This window comes from Pinus tabuliformis, chromosome Q (genome assembly GCF_031772625.1).
Source record: "Pinus tabuliformis cultivar Carrire ecotype Pingquan chromosome Q, CPIR1, whole genome shotgun sequence".
Lineage (NCBI taxonomy): Eukaryota > Viridiplantae > Streptophyta > Pinopsida > Pinales > Pinaceae > Pinus > Pinus tabuliformis.
Genome location: NC_142296.1, coordinates 513,532,758 through 513,550,409, shown reverse-complemented (window position 1 = coordinate 513,550,409; position 17,652 = coordinate 513,532,758).

Genomic DNA, 17,652 nt, shown 5'->3' with positions numbered 1-17,652 from the left:
TTTAAAACAAAAAAATTACTAATTGGAATAAATTCTTCTAACTAGAAAATTAATTATGCAGTTTATTTCTACAAAAACAACAAATTAATCATACTGCATTCTTCACAAATAAAAGATATGGATAATAGAAGCACTAGAAACTGAGAAATGTTAGGACACAAAAATTGCGACACCATTTTTTGGACAATAGTTCCCAAAAAAACCCAACGTAGGAGAACTGGTAGCAGTAGCTAAGGGTTTATATTATTATTTTCAGCAAAAATTATGAGTACAATAAAATGTCATGAAACTAGTGATTCTACCCAAGAGAAATACTAGTAAAAATATTTTGAGGGATTTTACCATCTCTCCGAACAATCCTAACAATAGACTTCCTTTAAAAAATAAGTTGTCCACCTACTCTACATAGGTAGTGTGTCACCCTAATGCTTAGCCCAGAACACCTACAAATAAAACTATCCTTCTTTCTACTGACTGGGAAATGCTTCATTAGCCCTCTAGAAAATATTCCCAACCTCTGGAACTGAAAAGTGTCCTCCCCTTTAGCTAAATCGAACTGTTCTACTAAAGAAAATATGTAGTTCCTACGCTGCTTCCTAGAGACAATTTTAAGCCTCCCCTTTCTAACTCTCAGAAACTGGAAAAGTTCCTCTGAATCACCGCTAACCTCTCCCGCCACTTGTTGCTCACCTCCTGGATTAATATCCATTGTTGAATCACTCATGTAACTAGGAATTCAATCTTTCTGAGCAACTAAGTAACCACACTAGTGTTTTCTCCATCTACCCATAGATATCCTCTTATAATCTCCATTTGGGACTCCAACAACCACGATAAAACTTAATCAATGGTTGAGATCACCTTCGCGTCAATCCGTGTGATTTTCTAGTGAATTCTCACCTTTAACAATTAGTTAATGTTAATTAACCATCCTTTCTAAGTTAGGATATTTTCAATTATGGCCAATTAATTAAATTGAGCCATCTCTAGGTGGAATTTCCATAAACAATTTCTATGTTTTATAGAACTCCTATATTTTAGGCTTTCCACTAAGTCTCGATACTAAAACACCATCCAATGCTAAAAACACTAACAATTATTGATCTTAATTTTCCACTAATGCATTAGTTTAAGTGTAATTTAATTAATTGATTTCATTTTATTCAATGAATATTATTAGATTCCAATGGTTTCAGTATATATGAATGGATTGGAGGGAAAAGAGAGAGAGAGAGTGAGAGTGATGGGTGGGGAGAGACAGAGAGAGGTGGGAGAGAAATGGAGAGAGAGGAAAGAAGAGAGAGAGGAGAGAGGATGGAGAGATAGAGGGAGTTGGAGGGGGAGAGAGAATGAGGAAAGAAGAAAAACATAGAGAGAGAAAGGTGGATATAGATGGGGGAAGTGACAAGGGAGAGATGGAGAGAGTTTGAGTGAGAGAGGAGAGTGGGATGGAAGAGACAAGGGGGAGAGAGAGAGAGGGAGAGGGACATAGAGGGAGATAGATAGATAGATAGATAGATGTGGATAGAGAGTGTGTATGTTTCAGGGGTGATATATAGAAGCAAATAAAGAGAGATGGTGGGAGATAGACATGTAGATGAAGGGGGAAGTTAAGGAAGAAGAGAGACATAGAGAGAGGGCAAGAGGGAGAGATATATATCTATGGAGAGAAAGAGTGTGCGCGTATGGGGGGGGGGGGGGGGTTTGGTGTGGGGGGAGTGAGATAGAGAGACAAAGGAAAAGAGATGGAGGGAGATATAGATATAGGTAATGGGGGGGGAGAGAGAGAGATGGAGGTAGGGAAGGAAGGGAAAAGAGAGATACAAAGAGATGTGGGAGAGAGGGAGGGGGAGAGAGAGAGAGATGGGGGAGAGAGATAGGAGGAGAGAGAGAAGGAGATAAGTATGGAGATAGATGTACATTAACTAGATGTACAATGTATGATGTGCATTAACTTTAGTGTAAGCATAAAAAAATTATTGATAACATGCATTGGTTTTAGTGTTACATTAATTCAACCATAAATAAAATACCTAGTTTTTCAGCTTAAATAAAATGTCCACTCATATGAAATATTTGCTTCTTGAAACTATAAACTATTTGTAGTTGAGTACTACATTTTAAGGTTTCACATTTCAATATCATGTTGAACATGGAAGGATTTACGCATGCATCTCATAGTGAGCATTATACCATTAAAATATATAGAAAATAGTGAACTTAATTTTGAACTAATTCATTAGATTAAGTGTAATTGAATTAATTGATTTCAATAAATATTGTTGGAATGCATGGAAGGAAGAGAGAGAGGACTAAAGAGAGGGAAAAAGAGAGGGAGGGAGAGGGATATGGATATGGAGGGTGAGAGAGAGGGAGCGAAGAAGAAAAAGATAGGAAGAGAAAAGTGGAGAGAGAGGGGGTGTGACAAGGGAGAGATGGAGAGAGACTGAGGGAGAGAGAAGAGTGGGAAGGAAGAGAGAGGGGGGGAGAAAGGGGGTGAGAGACGAGTGAGAGATAGGGGGAGAGGAAGAGGGAAAGAGAGGTGTGTATATATATATATATATATATATATATATATATAGATATAGGATATATATATATATATATATATATATATATATATATATATATATATATATATATATATATATATATATGGAGAGAGAGTTTTTATTCTTGTGGGGTGATATAGAGAGAAAAAATTGAGAGATGGAGGGAGATAGAGATATAGATGGAGGGGGGAGATATGGAAGAAGAGAGAGATAGAGAGAGGGAGGATGGGATATAGATAGATTTAGAGTGTGTGTGTGTGTGTGTGTTTGGGGGGTGAGATAAAGACACAAAGGAGATATGGAGGGAGATATAAATATGGATGATAGGGGGAGAGAGATGGAAGAAGAGAGAGACAAAGGGGAGTGCTAGAGAGAGATACAAAGAGATGTGGGGGATAGAGGTAAGAGGAGAGAGGAGAGAAAGAGGGAGGTAGATGTACAGTAACAAGATATATGATGTATGATATATATTGATTTCAATGTAAACACAAAAATAGAAAAATATTATTATTATTATTGACAACATGCATTCATGTATGTGTTACAGTAATTCAACCATAAATAAAATACTTGAATTTTCATCTTAAACAAAATGTTCAATTACTTGGATCATTTCTTCTTCAAACTATAAACTATTTGTAATTGACTACATTCTTATTATTCTCATTTTCCATCATTCATAATTATTAGTGACTCTGAATTCAAACGCATTGGCATTGTAGTGTTCTCATTGATGTCAATAGGGATTTAGTATTAGTTATCTTATCAGTGATGTCAACGTGATGCAAGTATCCATCATGATTTGTGTCTATTTATCATTTTTCTAATGTCGAGATCTTGTTCTAATGTAGAGGTGTTGATCCATGCATTGGTGTTTGGACAACTAGGCCTCCATGTGCTTGAGTTGATGAAGAGGTGTTGATCCATGTAGAGGTCTTTGAGGTGTTTAGGTTTCTGATCCTACAGATGCTGAAGGAGACAAGCAAAAGAAGAGATTCAAGTTTGAGCAGAAGATTTATGGCTTTGCCAAGGATTGGTCATAGTTGCTAGGAAGATGTTGAGTCCTAGAAATTTTAGGATTTCACGTGTTGGGATGCCAATGGTAAGGGTGTGGCTATGACTATAGGTGAATTTTCTCTAGATTATGTGTGAACCTCAAAAGTTTTGATTAGTTTTTTTAGTGATATTATTTGGGAATTTTGATAAAAAGAGTCGGAAAAGGTTAACCATCATCTAGATGAATAAGAAAAAAATGAGGAGGCTTAGTGATGGATATTGATTTCACCTTCTATCAATTATAAAATCATGGAGTGTGAAGAGCAAAATTAAATCCATTAAGGATTGGAAAATCCCCACATCCCTTAAGCATCTTTGTTGATTTCTTGCATTGATAAGGTATTATCACAAGTTTGTTAAGAGTTATGGGAGAATAGCAATGCCTCTAACAACGGTATTGAAGAAATATACATTTTATTGGACTCCAAAATCAACTAAGGCCTTTGAACATCTTAAAGAGGCAATGTACCAAACATCAGTCTTAGCTACACAAGATTTCACAAAAACATTTCTTGTGGAATGTGATACCTCAGGGAATGGAATTGGTGTTGTTTTAATGCAAGAAGGAAGACCCATTTCTTTTGAAAGTCGTTCGATCATGGAAAAGTATTTACACAAAATTATTTATGAGAAGGAAATTTTGGCGATACTACATGAACTAAAGAAATTTTGACCTTACCTAATGGGAAGAGACTTCAAGGTAAAAATAAATCACGATAGCCTTAAATGCTTTTTGGAACAAATATTATCTTTAGAAGAGTAGCAAAAATGGGTCACCAAGATGTTGGGTTATGACTTTGATATCATCTAGAAAAAGGGGAAGCTAAATGTTGTTACAAATTCACTTTCAAGAAAGGATGAGGATGTGGAATCATGATGGAAATATTGAGATGGGGGGTAAATCAATATTCCTTAGAAATTAGCACTTTTAAATATTTTCAGAGCATTAGTTAATATTCAATTATTATTAATGTTTATGCAGTAATAACAGTAAATAAAAGGACACTGTAGGCACGAGAAATTTAGGTGGAAACCCCCTCCTGTTTTAAAACCATATAATGCTTTTCTAATAAATTCTTTAATCTTCAACCCCAACTGAAATGAAAGCAACAACTTCCTATAACTCTAGAAAAGCATTATTCTCCAGCTCCCACTGGAAGGATGCCCCAACACCCTAAAGAGCCACAACTCACCCTAGCACCACCCTACCACCCTGAAGTGTTCACATGCCCCAACCTGTAGGCAACTTCATACACTTGCCTAGCACCTCCCTGGCACCCTATAATGACTAAAATAAGACAAGACCATGGATTCCCAAACCAGTGACAACAATCCATGATACAATAATATGTAAAATTAGTTTCATGTACTTTACCAAATATCCAATCACTCTATGATCTACAACCCAACCATGACATCATCCCAAAAGTGACTCCTATACCTCCCAACATTGCCTCTTTAACTCTAGGCATAGTGACTCTTTCACAAATGACTGTTTTACAATCTTTACAATGATGACTCTTTTACAAATGACTCTTTTACAAAGATGACTCTTTTATAAATGATTCTTTTACAACTTTAAAATGATGACTCTTGGCCTTAACAATAAATCACAATATCTAGATGGTTGTCATGTCTTCAAGGATGTCCCACTACAATGCTTCCTTTGATTTGATACTTCTTCTCTTGAATTATTCCTTGATGTTGTACTTGAATCTTCTTCTACCTGCATGCAAAATTTTCCCCATGAAACCAATCCCAAAACAAAACAAAATACCCTTCAATTTACCTCTTCCTGCAAAACACATGTAAGTGCATAATAATGAATAAAGACAAATTAAAATTACAATATGTACCTAAAGTTTGCTTGACACTTTTATTGTTGACTTGTTGCAACAATATACAAAGACTCCCACTCTTGATATAGGCCTGGACTCTATGCAAGACTATATCCAAAACTGACCTAAAGATATATACAATAAACACTAATGACAAACCCTAGACTTGTGATGGACCAAGTCCTAAGTACAACAATAAAGACCATTCTATCAACTATCACAAGACAAGTAACATGAACTTACAACATCATATAGATTTATCATACGTGGTGTAGCATATAGAATATGTCGCATCAAATGTGTAGTATCAAGAATAGGACATCTGAAATGTGGTATTGAAACTAACTGTGACATATTGAGACATAGAGATATAAGCGAGACCCTGTAAAAACATATGTCAGAGATGATACTCAAAATTAAAATGTAAATAATAATCATGCATATATTGCTATAGGAGACTCACCCTTGACTGTTGATGTGTGATCCTTACTACAATGATCCTTGAATGCATTTTTTTTCTTGCCTTCTAGGAGCTCAATATTGAATCTATCATATTTATGTAATTTCGGATCTTCGAGGTCTAAAATTTTGGCCTATGGTAGTCCTATGAGTCCTCTTTCCAAACCCATAGATAGGATTGATATTGGATTCTTCAAGAAAGAGTTATGTACAATCTCCCATGATGACCTGATTATAGATTGGTTCCGTAGAGAAAACATGCATGAAGTGACAGGTCATTGTCACGACCTTTGGCTCTAAAAATGATACCCAACAAACTACAGTCCATCCTCTTTCTACCACTATTTACGAAATTTGAATCCAATGCTAAGAGAGAAAGTTATGATGATTTTCCCAACATTTCCCATTTGACATGGAATTCAGGAGCCTACAAAAACCCTAAATTCCTCAGATCATATCTCTAAAAATATAGCAAAACAAGATCAGAAACATGGCCACAAGATTCATCAAGGTTTCGGCTAAAACCGATTTTATTTTCAGCATCTGAAGCTTTGCAGAAGAAAATTTGTAGAAAAAATATCACAATGACCTATTTGAAGCCACAAAATCCGTACTAGAGAAAGATATGAGGGCCACTATTTATATGAATGTCTTGATTTGAGAGGGTCCTCAAGAAGTGAATGGTGGAGAGATTTTAGAAGCAATTTTTATTATTATTAATTATTGACTATTCAATGACCACAACCATTTATGAGTGCCATGCTACAACCCCATAGGGTTTTAGCCCACTAATAGGGGTTACTAACTTCAAACATGAATATCTCTCAAACTATGAAGAATTACATGGCGTGCCACATATCAACAGAAATAACTCAATGAGTAGAATCCATATAGAATATCATTGACTCATAATAGAGTAAGTTGTCAAGTAAAAATTAATATGCAACGTCGGGGCAGCTCTTGGTGCTACTTGGGTTGAAATCAATGACAACCACTGATCAACAATATCCCCCTTTGGCCTTGATGGCAACACAAGTACTCCCCCTACGATCATGACACCTCTTCCTACTGCCTTATCTCCCCCTTTGTCATCAATGCAAAATGGTTACTCTGCCTAACAAACTATCATCTTGCAGACCTGTACACACCTCCACTCCCTCTTTATACTTAGTTAGATAAGAGAAGATTCTAATGAGAACTTCAGAGAATCCCAAGCTTTTTGTGAAGACACTGAAATTCTTCACAAGGTAATGGTTTGGTAAACATGTCAGCAACTTGTTCCTTTGTGACAACATATTCAATCTTGGTATTATTTTCGGTGACCTTCTCTCTAAAGAAATGATATTTGATCAAAATGTGCTTTGCTTTGGAATGCATCACAGGATTTTTGGAGATACTAATGGCATTGGTGTTATCGCAGAAGATGGGAATAGGCTCATCAAACTTAAGTTGAATATCTTGCAACATTTTCTTCATCCAGAGAACTTGAGTACAACAAGATGTTGCCGTGATTTATTCTACTTCTATTGTGGATAATGAGATTGAAGACTGATTTTTACTTAACCATGAGACAAGGCAACCACCTTGTTAGAACACTACTCCACTGGTACTCTTATGATCATCAACACTTCCTGCGCTATCTACATCTGTATAATCTTGGATGGGCAGATCATTTCCTTTTGGATACCAGAGAGCATATTCCATTGTGCCCTTAAGATATCAAATAATTCCTTTAATGACAATGATATAGGATTCTTTTGTTGCTTCTTGGAATCGTGCTACTTGTCCAACTGTCTGCATCACATCTAGATGGGAGGCTGTCACATATAGGAGACTACTAGTCATGGATCTATACAACCTTTGGTCCACATCCTTCGATGACTCTTCTAAGCTTAACTTGTAACTTGTTACCATGGGGTTAAGGACTAGCTTGCAATCTTCCATTTGGAATTTCTTGAGAATTTCCTTGATGTACTTGATTTGATATATGGATATTCCTTTATCATGTTGAGATATCTCGATAATTGTTAGATTGTCTTCATCCACTTTCACATAGAGATTACTTGTAAGCTCTTCCTTTCTTGAATATGTAATACTTCAACTATTCTTCTCCTCGTGAACATGTAATGGAAATTCCATCTTATTCAAACTACCTGTCTGTCAATCATAGACCTGTGTCATATACTGTTGCATAGACTCCTCATCTTCAAATTTCTAGGAGTCGATAAGATGAATTGTTAAGAATAGTGTGTCATTTCATGGACCATTTGGACTCGAGTCATTAACCAAGGAAACTTCTGATTCATCATAATCGATTACAAATCATGAAAGCTTAACTGTTGGAACCTTATTGCCTTATTTCTTGCTCATATTTTACTTGTTCATCATGTACCTGATTTTCTTTCCAAACCTTCTTATTCTCATCATCAAGATTTTCATTCATGGTTGATTCGATCTTGTACCCATAGTTACGAGCTATGTGTCCATAGTTATGATATTTGTAACATTCGATGTTATTAATATAATATTCCGTTTGGTGTCTATCTCGTGATCCTGCAAATTTTCTTCTAGGGTTTTTCCAATAATAGTTGTACCTATCTAGAACTTCACAATCCCTAGCCATATGTCCAAAACTGTTACATTTGTAACATTCAACATCATCTCTCAAACGATAAAATTTGTTGATATTATGTTGAGTTTTGGAATATCCATTTCTAAAGGATCTCCTGGAATTATATTCATTCCAAACATACATGCGACATTCTGCAGCTCTATGTCCAAACCTTCCACATGAATAACAATGACCATAAAATATAGGTTGGTGTCTGGGAGGAAATATTCTTCGAGGAATTGTCTTCCAAGGTTCTTCCTACGAGTCTTGATCTCTTGATTTAGTTGAGAGATATATCTGCTTGGTAGATTTTTCATATCCATCTTCTTTAATTGTCATAGAGGGACTTGACTTATTTTCAATTTTTTCTTTGTAACCAAGACCAATGTTTTCGTTGTATGATTGTTGGTTGTTGATGAGTTCGTCCAAAGTCTTTGAACTGTTTGCGTAGTTTTGAAAAGTGTTCCCATTTTTTACTTCCTTTCGTAGAGCAACTATTTCACCTTCCAATGCCTCTCACTACTTGTTGCTTTCCTTTAATTCTTTATTGAGTGATTCTTAACTTTTTTTGTATTCTTCAACCTTGATGTTAATATTGAGGACCTGTTCCCTTTCTATCTTCATTTAGTCTTCAATAATATTAACATGCTTCTTTTCAGCCTTGAGCTCTTTGATAACCCTCATTACTTCGTTTTGAAATATTACTTCAGTCATTTCTTCTTCTTCCTCTTCTTCTTCAGTAGGTGCCTCTTGTATTGTGCTTGGCCATAAATAATACTCTTCCGTTGAATTATTCTTTGTTATCATTGTCTTCTTCGGATGAGGAGCTATCTTCTTCAGAGAAGAAAATGTTATTAAACCATTTCTTCTGGCCTTTCTTGTTGAAATTCTTAGGACTTTTCTTCCCTTTCGTAACACCCTCATTTTTGTGAGGACATTTGGCTATAAAATGCCCAACCTCACCATAATCAAAAAATATTAATGGAATTTTACCCTTTAATTTTCCCATAACTGTTCTCATTTTCCACATGAAGTAGGAAATTTTTTTATCTAAGAATTCCTCTTCATCTTCTTCCTTTTCCTCGTCCTTACAATTGCAAGTTTTTGCTTTTGGAGTCTGCTTGTCCTTACTATTCTTCTTGGATGTGGAAAATGATGTTTCTAAGTGAGATGTGCCATATTCTTCTTAAATCCTCATTTCATATTACATAAGAATTCCATGCAATTCATTTATGATGAGAATGGTCAAATTCAATCTCTCTTCCAAGACAGATACCTTTCTAACAATAATTTTCATTTCAATGGGTTCTCCCAAACCTTCCAATGTATTTGTTGTTTCATCAACATGCTGAAATTATGCAGCAATATCTTCATCTTCCCTCATTTTGAGTTGCTAAAATTTTTCCCTAAAATTTTGAAGTTTTGCTTCTTTCACCTTTGAGTCACCTGCATATATATTTTCAAACTTGCCTCATACCTATTTAGTAGTTTTACAACTCAATACCTTAAGATAAACATATTTGATAAGCCCACTAATAATAATATCTTTAGCCTTTTCATCATATACCATATTTTTCTTACCTTGTTCATCTTGGGTTCGTATGATGCCTTTGTCAACAATTTCCCATATTTTGTATCTTTGCGCCAGCAAAAGAAACTACATTCTTCCACTCCAAAGTGCATAGTTATTTCCATTGAAAAAAGGAACTATATTCTTAGTATACCCCATGATCTCCTTCTAGTTGTTAGATTGATATTGAAGGAACCAATTTTTGATACCAATTGTTGGAAATACTATGGGGGGGTGAATCAGTATGAATCCTTAGAAATTAGCACTTTAAAATCTTTTCAGAGCATTAGCTAATATTCAATTATTATTAATCTTTATGTAGTAATAATAGAAGATAAAAGAACACAATAGGAATAAGAATTTTAGGTGGAAAACCCCCTCCAGGTCAAAAACTACCAAACTCTTTTCTAATAAATTATTTAGTCTTCAACCCCAACTTAAATGAAAGCAACAACTTCCTAAAATTCTAGAAAAGAATTCTTCTCCAACTCCCACTAGAAGGATGCCCCAATGCCCCGGTTTATTTAGTAATCAACTGAATGGATGCCCCAACCCCTTAGTGAGCCACAACTCCCACTAGTAGCACCCTACCACCCTAAAGTTTTCACAGGTCCCAACCTGTAGGTGACTTCATACACCTGCCTAGCACCTCCTTACCACCCTATAATGACTAAAATATGAAAAGACTATGGATTCCCAAACCAGTGACAACAATCCATGATACAATAAGATGTAGAATGATTTTCGTGTACTTGACCAAATACCCAATCACTCTATGACCTAAAACCCAACCATGACATCATCTCGACAATGACTCCTATACCTCCAAACACTGCCTCTTTGACTCTAGGTAGAATGACTCTTTGACAAATGACTCTTTCACAATATTTACAATGATGGCTCTTTTACAAATGACTCTTTTACAACTTTACAATGATAAATCTTTTACAAATGGCTCTTTTACAATGATGAGTCTTTTTATAAATGACTCTTTTACAACTTTACAATGATGACTCTTGGCCTTAACAATACTTCATGATATCTGGATGGTTGTCATGTCTTCAAGGATGTCCAGCTGTAATGCTTCCTTTGATTTAATACTTTTGGTATTGAATTCTTGCTTGATGTTGTACTTGAATCTTCTTCTACCTGCATGCAAAAGTTTCCCAGTGAAACCAATCCCAAAATAAAACAAAATACCCTTCAACTTACCTCTTCCTGAAAAACACATGTAAGTGCATAATAATGAATAAATAAAATTAAAATTGCAATGCATACCTGAAGTGTGCTTGTCACTTTTGTTGTTGACTTGTTACAATAGTATACAAAGACTCCCACTCTTGATATAGGCTTTGGACTCTATACAAGACTATATCCAAAACTTACCTAAAGATATATACAATAAAAACTAATGACGGACCCTAGACTTGTGATGGACCAAGTTCTAAGTACAAAAATAGAGACCATTATATCAACTATGACAAGACAAGTAACATGAACTTACAACATCGTATATATTTAGAAAAATTGGTGTAGCATCAAGAATATGTAGCACCAAATGTGTAGTGTCAAGAATAGGACATCCAAAATGTGGTATCAAAACTAATTGTGACATATAGAGACATAGAGATATAACCGAGACCCTGTATATACTTATGTTGTCCTATAAAAACATATGTCAGAGATGATACTCAAAATTCAAATGTAAACACTAATCATACATACCTTGCTATAGGAGACTTTCCCTTGACTGATGATGTGTGGTCCTTACTACAGTGATCCATGAATGCATGCTTTTCTTGCCTTATATGAGCTCTATATTGAATATGTTGTATCTATGTAATTTCTGATCTCCAAGGTCTGAAATTGGTTCTTGTGGTAGCCCTTTGAGTCCTCTTTCCAGCCACATAGGTCTGATACATATTGGATTCTTCAATAAAGAGTTATCCCCAATCTCCCATGATGACCTGATTATAGATGGGTTCAGTAGATAGAAATTGTACAAAGTGAGCTACATGTTACTATTGTGACCTTTGGCCCTAAACATGATAACTAGTAAATTAAATTCCATCTTCTTTCTGTCACTATTTATAAAATCTGAATCCAATTCTCAGAGAAACAGTTATGACAATTTTCTTAACGTCATCGGTTTGACATGGAATTTGGGAGCCTACAAATACCCTGCCTTCCTTAGATCATATCTGCGAAAATATAGTGAACCAAGATTGAAAATCTGATTACGAGGTTCATCATAATTTCAGATCAAATGGGTTTTAATTTCAGCTTCTCAAGCTTCGCAGAAACAAATTTATAGCGAAAATTCCACAATGACCTATTTGAAGCCACAAAATTCCTACTAGAGGAGGATATGAGGGTCATTATTTATATGAATGTCTTGAGTTGAGAGGGTCCTCAACAAGTGAAAGTTGGAGGGATTTTAGGAGAAAAAAAACATTATTAGTTATTGACTATTCAATGATGAAAATAAATTATGAGTTTCATGCCAAAACCCCATAGCGTTTTAGCCCATTAACTGGGGTTACAAACTTCAAACACGAATATCTCTCAAACCGTGAAGAATTACGTGGCGTGTCATATATCAACGGAAACATATCAATGAGTAGAATCCATATAGAAGATCCTTGAATCATAATAGAGTAATTTGTTAAATCAAAATGACTATGCAAGATCGAGGTAGCCTTTGGTTCTACTTAGGTTGACATCAATGGCAACCACTGATCAACAAAATTATTGCTCTGTGCCATTTATATTATATAACCTATTTGGATAACTAAAGCAAAGGATGAATGAAAGAATGACAAAGAGGTGTACACTCATTCAAAATTTGTGACAAGGAACCAATACATGTGATACATTTATATGGAAAAATGATTCATTATGGTACAAAGGTCGCTTATATCTCTATAAGAATTCCCAAATCAAACAAAATATTCCCTTGGAATTTCACACCTCCCCCTTATGAGGGCACTCAGGATTTTTAAAAACTTACCACACGGCCAGGAAGGAATTTTTCTAAGATGATCTTAAATATGATATTCAAAAGTTTGTGGCAGAATGTTTGGTTTGCCAATAAAATAAAGTTGAGATAATTAATACCCTTGGTTTGTTACAATCTTTAGTCATTCCAAGTCAACTTTTGGAGGAGGTTTCGATGGATTTTATCACAACTTTACCCAAGTCTAAATGAAAGAGTGTAATCACGGTGGTAGTTGATAGACTTACTAAGTATGGACACTTTTGTGCATTATCTCATCCAATTAAAGCAAGTACAATTGCTACTACATTTATGGAAACAATTCAAAAGCTACATGGAAACCCAAATATTATTGTAAGTGACTGAAATCCCATTTTCACTAGAAATTTTTGGACGAAATCATTTTCTTCTCTCAGTACTCAATTAACTTGTATCTCATCTTATCATCCTCAATTTGATGGGAAAACTAAGATAGTGAATAAATGTTTGGAAGGATGTCTTCGTTGCTATGTATATGATAAAAAAACATAATGGCGCAAGTGGTTACCTATGGATGAATGATGGGAATAAAACTTCCTTCCATCTGCAGCATAAATGACCTCATTTATGGCACTTTATGGATATCATCCACCATACATCACATCCTCTTTAAGGGAAAATTATAAGTTTCAAGTAGTGGAAGATCACATCAAGCATCAACAACAAGTTCTCCAACTCTTAAAGGATAACCTCACTCTAGTTCATAATCGAATGAAACAATAGACCGATCAACATCACTGTGAAAGAAGTTTTGATGTAGGTGACTAGGTATTTTTATGGCTACAACCATACAAACGAATGTCCCTCAAGCAAGCTAAGAAGGATAATAAATTATCACCCAAGTTCTATTGTCCTTACAAGGTGTTGCAAAATATTGGTACTATGGCATACAAATTGGAGCTACCTACATCTTCCCGAGTACACCCAGTTTTCCATGTTTCATACTTAAAGAAGGTTATTAGTGACAAAATCCCAGTTCAAACAAGATTGTCAGAACTTGACAAAGAAGGAAAAATCATATTGGAACTTGAAGAAGTCACAAAAATAAGAACTCGAAAACTACGAAATAAATCAATTTCAGAATATCTCATTAAGTGGAAGAACTTACCTATTGAAGATTCCACGTGGAAAGACAAGAATTGTATACAGAAGCATCCATAACAACTCAAGCATTTAGAACAACACTTTTTTGAAGGAGAGGGTTATGTTAGGTCCTTATAATATTAGTGTATCCCCTTTATTGCTATTGTTAGTGTAGCCCCCTATTGTTATTGATGTCCTCATGTAGCCCCCATATTGTTATTGTTGTGTCCTTACATTATTAATTTTATGTAGCCTCTAATTATATTGTGACCCCTTAGCTCCTATATATAGCAAGGAGATCTAGCCATTTGTATAAATCAACAATTGTTCATTTATGTGATGTAAAGGAGGTTTCCCCCTCAAAGAGGCTAATTTTGAAGTTGTTGATCTATCTTTTTTGTGATGTGTTTTTGAATTTATTAATTTTTAGAATTATATTTTTCAAATTCAAATTAATGTTATCACATTATAGAGTTCAAAAAATAAAATTAGAGTATTATAATTTGTGAAGTTTTAATTTTGAATTTATTATATTTTTAAACTGATCAAATTTTGAGAATTATAAATTTTGTTTCATAATTTGATACTACCTTTTAATGTGCCAAATTTCAATATCATGTTGAATATGGAAGGAATTACACATGTATCTCATATTAAGTGTTATACCATTGAAATGTATAGAAAATAGTGTGAAAATTTCTAAAAATTTCTATTGCAACAAGTGGAATTAATTCTTCTAACTTTAAATTAATTATGCAATTTATTTCTATGACAACAACAAATTAATCACACTACAATATGCACAAATAAAATACTACGGAAAATAAAAGTGCTAGAAAGTGAGAAATGCTAGCACACATAAATATTGTGACATTGTTAGTATGGAAAAAAATCCTTGGAAAAACCTATTGTGGGAAAACCAGTTGTGACAGTTGAGGGCTAATATTATTATTTGCAACGTAAATTCTAAGTACAATAAAATGTCACCAAACTAGTGATTCTACCCAAGAGAAATATTGGAGATAATATAATAAAATATTTTATCCTCTCTCTAAACAATCTTGTCACCTAACTGCCTTTCAAAAATAAGTCTTCCTCCTACTCTTTGCAGACCCTACATCACCCTAGTGCAAACCCTCTCACACTTAGCCTAAAACACCTTAAAATCATACTTTTCTTCTTGTTGCTGACTAGAAAAATGCTTCTCTGACCCTTCGGAAAACCTTCTCGACCTCTGGAACTGAAAACGTCATACCATTCATCCAAATAGAATGGCTCTACTGAAGCAACTGCACAATCCCTTTTCTTCTTCCTAGAGAAAAATTTCGTCGTCCTCTTCCATACTCCTCGGAACTGGAAAACTTCCTCCAGATCACTACTGACCTCTCTTGCAACCTTCTACTCTCCTCCTAATTTGATATCCAATGTTGAATCACTATTGCAGCTAGGAATTTGAATTTTCCTAGTTAACTAAGTATTTTATCTAGTGTGTTCCCCATATTCCCATTGAACTCCTCGTATAATCTCCAATTGGGACTCCAACGACAACGATTAACTCTTAATCGATCGTTGAGATCATCTCCAAGTCAATCTATGTGAATTTCTAGAGAATTCTTATCTTTCTCAATTAATTACTATTGATTAACCATTTTTCCTAAGTTAGACTTAGGAGATTTTTAATTATGGTCAATTAATTTAATTGAGCGATCTCTAGGTGGAATTTACAGAAATGATTTCTATGTTTTGAAGAAATCCTATGTTTTAGCCTCTCCACCAAGTCTCGAGACTAGAACACCACCTGATGCTACAAAAACTAACAATCCCTCTTAGCAAGGAAGGTCTTCTCTCCAACTAGTGTTGCACAACTATCACAACACCCTCTCTCTGCAACATCCTCCATCCATGCTATTGATTTTTGATAATTGCATCTCCCTACCATTGTCCACCAACTATTACACTAACTCTAATTCATCTACCATTGGTTGTAGGTGAAACAAACTATTGCATTTGTGTTGTAACTGATACTGCATTATACATCCTGTACTACTACCAACTCTACATCTACACTACAAATCAACTCCCTCTCAACAGTGTTGTTGCTACTATAGCTACTGCAATTGAGAAGCATCCAAAATATTGGATCAACTATGTCTTTTTGTTGCAACTATCTCCCAAGTATCTAATTGATACTAGGCTCTGTGATGTTCACTGAGAAATTTGCGTTGCTAATGAATCTCCCACTGAGCTTCTTGCTCTGCCATAAATGCTACTTTGTGCTCCTCAACATCTAATTGTCTCTAGTGTGTAACTATCACTTTCGAACTGACTGGATCAACTGGCACTGATCCTCCTACTACTGAATATTATGGTCCCCCTGTAGCATGGTAATGATCCATGGGGAAACACCATCCTAAGCAGACACCATTTTATGTTTTCCTTACTAGACACTTCCCAAGTCTTTGCGCAACTTTGGGATTAAAGTTCCATATCGCCCAACCTCACTCCTAGAGGTATAGCTACAAACATGGAAAAATATTCCTGGAGCATGGAGGATAAATTTTCTATCTCTACGGATGTTGCAACCTAATCCTAATTCTCCTATTTGTCCTTCTTCCTCTAATGACATTGGGTACTATAGTGCTCAAACTCACCACACATGAAGCACTTGACCTTAGATTTTTTCCTTTTTCTTCTTCTCCTCCCCTTATGAGCCTTGTCCCGGACTAGGACCTTCTTCCTTCCCTGCAGGTGCAAGGGCTGCATTATCTTGCTCCTTCACACCCTTCAATCCCTTGTTGGTATTATTGTTTGTGGACCTCTTTACTGGATCTCACCTCATCTCCTCCGATGACATATTAGCCCACATTTAGTCCCACCTAGGCAACATATCTTGTCCTAGAATTCCTTGGACAAAATTCTCCTAATCCTTGGTGGTACTGTTGAGTACTAACCTCACCATCTCTATAGGTGGAGGAATCTCTCCTACAGATGCAAGCTCATCCCTAATATTGTGAGAAAGGGATCAATGCCTTCACCCTTCTTCATCCTAACATTTCTCAATTTCACTTTCAATAACATTTTCCACTGCTTAAAAGGATTCTAGTATAGACCTGCGATAGCATCCCGCATATTATCAGGTGTATTCTTGGCTAATACTCGTGAGACTATATGGTCTTAGACTCCATCCAAGATCATCTCCTTCATCTTGGCCATCTCCTTCTTGAATTCTTTCAACTGATCTGCATCTGTAGGTTCTGCCACAATGTTCTCTACACAGGTTTTTAGGCCATTCTCATCTAACAGGAAGGACATACTATCTTTCCAAATGATATATTTGGAAGCTCCCTCCAACCTGTCCTAGTCTTTATGCCCAAATCTAACCATTTATGAAAAGACACAAGACTAATAAATAAACTAGAATCTCCAATTTTCTTGCTCAACTACCTATT